This window comes from Arachis hypogaea, chromosome 15, assembly GCF_003086295.3.
Source record: "Arachis hypogaea cultivar Tifrunner chromosome 15, arahy.Tifrunner.gnm2.J5K5, whole genome shotgun sequence".
Lineage (NCBI taxonomy): Eukaryota > Viridiplantae > Streptophyta > Magnoliopsida > Fabales > Fabaceae > Arachis > Arachis hypogaea.
In genome coordinates this window covers 58,069,745-58,075,965 of record NC_092050.1, presented here as the reverse complement: position 1 = coordinate 58,075,965, position 6,221 = coordinate 58,069,745, and the positions used below count along the sequence as shown (strand labels likewise).

Below are 6,221 nucleotides of genomic sequence, written 5' to 3'. Positions count from 1 at the left end.
CAACAAGGAATTAAGAAGAAGAAGTAGAAGAGAGCATGAATTAAAACCTAGATCTAAGAACTAAACCTAATCCTTATCCTAATTCTAGAGAGAAGTGAGAGCTTCTCTCTCTAAAACTAAAACTACAAACTAGCCTAATGTGTATTATGATAGATGATCCATGATCTTCCCCTCAATCCTTGATTCATTTGAGTGTTTTGGCACCAAAGTTGGCTTGGATTGGCCCCCATAGGCCTTGAGAATTCACTGGCCACGTTTTCATTAAAAAATCATATATCAGCACCGACACGTACGCGCACAGCACGCGTACGCGTCCATGGGCAACTTTGCAAGGTGCGCGTAAGCGCCTGGTGCGCGCGCGTCCATGGCCGAGTTCAACTCTTTGGCTTTTCATGATCTTCTCCACTTGCATGCTTCCTTCCTTGCTCCCTTGATTCATTCCTAGCCTTTTTCAACCTGAGATTACTAACAAACATATCAATGCATCTTATGGAATCAAGGAGAAATTAAAGTTATCTAATCAAAGACCAAAAAGACATGCTTTTTACACTTAGGCCCAAATAAGGGAGAGATCACAAAATCATGCTAAATCATTGCCTAAATGTGAGAAAAGGTTAGCAAAATACTCTAAATCCAACACAAGATAAACGCTAAGAATGAGGTTTATCAGTTACCAAATCATATTAAAATGTTACCTATATATATTAGTAACATTTTAACAAATGTTAAATATACCCTATGTTACTAAAGAGTTTTACTAACATTTTTCTAAAGATTTAATAACATTTAGTAAAAATGTTACGATAGATCTTCTATAGTAATATTATGAGAAATGTTACAATAGACTTTTCTTAATAACACTTAAAGAAATGTTACAATAGATATATTTTGTAATACTTAGAAAAATGTTACCATAGATAACTTTTTGTAACACTTAAAAAATGTTACCATAGATATTTTATGTAGCACTTAAAAAAATGTTCCCATAGATATTTTTTGTAACACTTAAAAAAATGTTAACATAGGTATTTTTTATAACACTTAAAAAATGTTACAAAAGATCTTTAGTAACATTTTTTTAGTTATATTATACTATTTTTTTATTTTATATTATACACAATATAAATATACTAAAATTAATTACTACAACATGAAATATTTCATTAAATTCACAAATTCACAAAATAAAATTTTTATAACATCTTTCATTAATCAATAATCATTGTACAAGTTTGCTTCGTGATGCAAATAAAATGAGAAAAGAAAAAAAATACTTATAGCACTTAAACTCTATGAACATTCCATATAAAAAATCAGTGTTTTGTTGTGAATTAGATCAAAGATACACTGAACGATGAGGAAAAACTGAATGTGGTACATCTTCAACTTCAGCTAGCACAACTGAGGATGTTCCCAGTAGAAGGATAGGCATGTCAGATGACAATTTGTCTAGCAAAGTCAGGAGAACAGCTCTGAGTTGTTCATGAGCCTGCAGGATTACGAAACCAATCAAACTCAGGTAGCATTTGAAGCAGCTCCACAACATAAGTGAATACATGCGTACAAAATATAAATTTTAGGCAGGGAGATCATTTCCATTTAACATGCAAATAATTAAAATATGAACTTACAGTTTCCACCAAACATCAAATTATGGTAAATAGAGAATTGATGGTGTGGTTCTTCTAGCTTCACCAAATATGTATACCAATGCCTATTCTGGTGTCTTAGCACAAGACACCAGGATCTGACAGAAGAGATGGAAGTCCTAATGAATATTCTTGTTAAAATATAGACAAGAAAAGCATTCACTTATTAAGATATAGAGAATAACAAATCCAACCCTGTAAAGTAAATATATATTCTCCTCACTGCAAATAAATCACAGGAAAAAAAGTAATCATCATAAATAGATAGCAGAGCTGGAAGGACATAATAATAATAATCAGTTTGTTGCTATATGGTGCTTGTAAATGAGAATTAATCATATATATATGGTGCAAGATCTATATACGTCTCTGCTTATATCATCATTTGACAAGTTTATTAATTAGAATTAGGAAATGAATGCTTATTTTTTGCATGCTTAATTAAACAAATAAAAAGTATCAAACAGCTAATTAAAAAGAGTTGCAATCAGAAATCAGAAATAAATGCTCAAGAATTGACTCACATTAAACTTTGGAGCATGAAATATGATGGTAGGAGGCCATATGCAATCATAAAAAATTTAAAATTCAATTTAAAAAATATTTAAAACTTAAATTCAACAAAAATTTATGATCAATGGGCTTTATATTTACTAAAATTAACAACTCACTATAATATTGGCTGAAATTAGCTGATATAGTAATAATTTTTTAATAATAATAACAATAATAAAGAAGATAATATGAAATTATAGAGGGGAGGGGACTAGGGGAGTAACCAGAAGAAGCTTGAACAAATTCAGATCCTTTTGAGTATATATTCTGCTCCTTCATCGGGGTGTATTATGTCATTAAGTGCCAAGTCACACCACACATAACCGTTCTTATAGTTCCTAATAAACAAAATGCAATGCTCAATTACTATATATCATTTTCCCATATTTATGTTTGTTTTGCAACAGAAGAAGCCAAGACAAAATGGTTTTCTTTTTTAGTTTAATTAATTACCTTTTACAAGACCATGAATACTATAAGGGCATGGCATTGCCTCTCAGCGCTATGAGCCGCTCGAACACATCTTTGTTTCACCAAGTAAAAATAATAAATAAATCAATCAATTAAAATTAATTACAAAAATTCAACTTTGAGAAAATTAAAACAGCATTCCAACATTCACAACATCAAAGAGCAGCACTTTCAATGAATGAACAGAAATTCAAACAGAAACAGAAGCATTAGATTTTTACCTATCAAATTCCATTAGTAACTGGCAAGACTAGACATCTCAACTTAATAACTGTAATTACTTGGTGCATAATCATTTTCTAAACCAAAAAAGGTTAAGCCAAATGCAAAGAATGAAAGGACAAAGTCTTTTCAAAATGCATGCCTCTTAGACCTTGGACTATTGGAGTGCATTTTTCATTTATATTGCTTGACTTATTAACTGTTCCTCGAGAGTAGTAAGAAACTAAGAATACAAAGTATGTTTTTTGATGTGCAGTTGAAATTTTGAATATCGTTGCTGTATTTTTAGTTTAAACTTTAAAGGAATATTCTATGTATCCGTCGTTGACGGAACTAACACATACTTCTCTACTCTTATATTAGAATAGGTGTGAAGCTTATTCTACATAGACTTCATATCTAATTGAAGGAAAAAATCTTTCAAAATCAAGAGATTAGTAAAATGATAAAACAAAAGTCGTCATTGAATTTGTAATTTTTATTATATGTAATTCCTACTACCTTGAAGAGCTTAATGCCCACCTTTTTAATATATCAATCTTCTTAGTTTAAAAGAGCTTGTTACCGAATTCAATCTTGTTTAATAAGACAGTAAGACATTGTTAGATGTATTGTTGGATATATGTATCATCCTCACCTTTTGGAACTAAGACTTAGCTGTTATAAAAATATGACACTTTCATGCAACAATGAAGATCTCCAATTTATGGTGAAATTAGAATAAAAAAGGAAGACTCTGCCAAAGTACCAACTAAGGAAGAAAAAAGTTATTTAATAAACAATTCTTCAAATTGGCAGTTAAAAAGAATCAACCTCTACCAGACAAGAGTACAAGACAGTTCTCCAACTTCACGTTAAAGATTAAAAATAAGGCCTTGAAATTCAACTCAAGGAAATGGGTGTATTCAAAAATTACTATAATATGGTGACATTTTGCCATATGAGAATGGTGATTCTGTTATAATGGCAGAAGGTTTGACTTATCAGTTTTCTCTGTAAACCAATACATTGAAAGAAAGATGTACTTATCAGAAGCATTAAATTTTTACCTATTCAAATAGAAATTCAAAGCGACAGATGGAGGCGAGCAGAGGAGCACACACAGAGACGAGCAGATGAGCCGGCTAGAGGCCAGTACAAACCGTCGAGAGTGAGAGGCGAGCACCGGCAAGAGAGAGGCGAGCATAGACCTGCCAGAGTCAGAGGTTAAGAGCTCTATGACTGACCGAGAGTGTGAGAGCATTAACTATTAACTAATAGTATAAAAAATATAGAAATGCCACTCTCTTAATATTGGCAGTAACAAATTTCACTTTTTATGTATACATGCATTCCACTCTTGAACAAGAAACAAGAAAAAATTAAAAAAATAAAGAATATAACAATGAACGAAAGAAATAAAGAAATTGAGTTAAAGAATTTCATGAGGATCTAAAAATTGAGTTAAAGAATTTCATGACCAAACCAGTAACCATAGTCATGGAAAGGTGGAAATAATAATTTTCGCATCTATAAGCAAGGTAGAACGCTGAACCATAAACATTTGAAGGCCTTGAAAAAGAATCTAGGCCTTCACGGTTAAGAACTAGTGGCCTAAAAGTAAACTTCAACCTACTTGAGAGATTCTCTCTTGCGTTTATTTCATTTATTTATTTTATAAAACAAGTAGCGTTACTTGCATAGATAGCCTTTTATTTCTTCTTTTTAATCATGAATAAACGTATTAGCAAGTAGCAACCATAGGTTATTAGAACCTCGAATCAAATTAGCAAATTGATCCCAAACAAGCCTAGTCCTAATAATGCAAGTGCTAGTGGCATTCGACACACTACCACAGTGTGCAACAATCCATTCTCAAAATGTCAGAAATAGTGCATAGCTAATAGATTTAGCTTGTATCAAAAAGAGTACATCTGAACATAAGAAGTTCAGCATCTATCTCTTACAATATATGTTTTTAAATGGGAAAACACAAATTTTACCAAAGTTTTGAATTGTACCTTTCCTTTGGCTCGTTGGAATCAGTCATAGCCTTTTCCCAGACAATTCAGACAGCGTTGAACCCTACAAAGCCATGAAACATGATGAGGATAACTTATATCAAATATATTATTGTTTTCTTTCAGTTCTGAAGATACAATACAACATAATTTGAATTGAAGGAGCAATTAAACTCATTTATACTTAAATTCAAAACCTAAATTTAAATAAACAACTTAATTGGCGAGAAATTACATATGCATGATTCAAATCTGGATCAAGATCATTAATAGAAGAAAGAATACGAAAAGAGGTTCTTCTTTTTCTCCACTAGACTCACCTCAAAATAGAGAATAACAAACCCAACCCTAGAATTTGTTGAAACGAGAGAGAGATTCAAGGAGCGGAAGAGCACGATCGAGACCGCCAATGAGATTGAGAGCGAGAGTGCGAAAGAGAATGAGATTTGGAGTGCGATTGAGAGCAGTAGCTGGATCCCGATCTTTCTTCCGTTTCAACCATTAGGCTAGATCTCTGATTTGATTTCCAGAAGAGTGATTTGATTTCCAGAGTGTTATAGGAATAGGAATAGGTAACATTTTTGAAGTTTTTTAAAAAAAATTATATATATTTACTAACATTTCATTATAAATGTTACTTTATATATAATTTTATAATAATCACTAACACTTTAACAAATGTTATGCAATAAATATTACTAAATCTTCAAAATGTAGTAGTGAATTAAAAAGATTATATTGAATTGTTGAATAGTCCAAGTATAACCAGAGTTGATTTAGTTTATTTGTTTATTAATATAATTGATTGAAAGCATAAATGACAAATAAGACAAGCAAATAATTAAAAAAATAAAATGTTAGTAATTACTTAAAATAGATAACAAAATAAGTTATAGGTTATTACTTTATTTAAATTATTAATAATTAAAAGAATAAAAGGTCAGTAATTATTTTTAAAATAGACATTAAATTTAGTTTTATGGTACTAATTTATTTGAGTTGTTAATAAAATTTTATAATTTTTAGATTTATATCTACTCAATTTATGTAATTTATTTTATTCTACTTTAACAAAAAATTGAGATGTGCATTTTAATTATTTATTTAGAAAGTATAGCAAAATGAGTTATATCAATTAATTGATTGTATTAATTTGTAAGATGAATAACGTATAATAAATGTTGTGAAATTAATTATAATAAATTAATAATTAATAAATAAAAAACTAAAAGGGACTTTTTTATTGCTTTTTAATGGCTACACGTGTTTATAATTTCACTTTCTCTTTATCTCTTCCATTCACACTTATTTCTTTTAATTTATT

General features: G+C 30.2%; 1 long non-coding RNA gene across 2 annotated transcripts; it reads right to left on the bottom strand.

The window, feature by feature from the left end:
- Nucleotides 1-1,176: 1,176 nt before the first annotated feature.
- LOC114925295 (uncharacterized) lies at nt 1,177-5,623 on the bottom strand. 2 transcript variants are annotated; one of them, XR_003814038.2, is made up of 7 exons: nt 5,218-5,498; nt 4,898-4,961; nt 3,947-4,087; nt 2,658-2,727; nt 2,429-2,542; nt 1,632-1,747; nt 1,177-1,489 (listed from the first exon to the last, which is right to left on the bottom strand). It is a non-coding gene; the product is annotated as an uncharacterized lncRNA (long non-coding RNA). The 2 variants fall into 2 exon arrangements; XR_011871974.1 differs by lacking the exons at nt 2,429-2,542; nt 2,658-2,727 and having other exon boundaries at nt 5,218-5,623.
- Between the last annotated feature and the right edge of the window lie 598 nt (nt 5,624-6,221).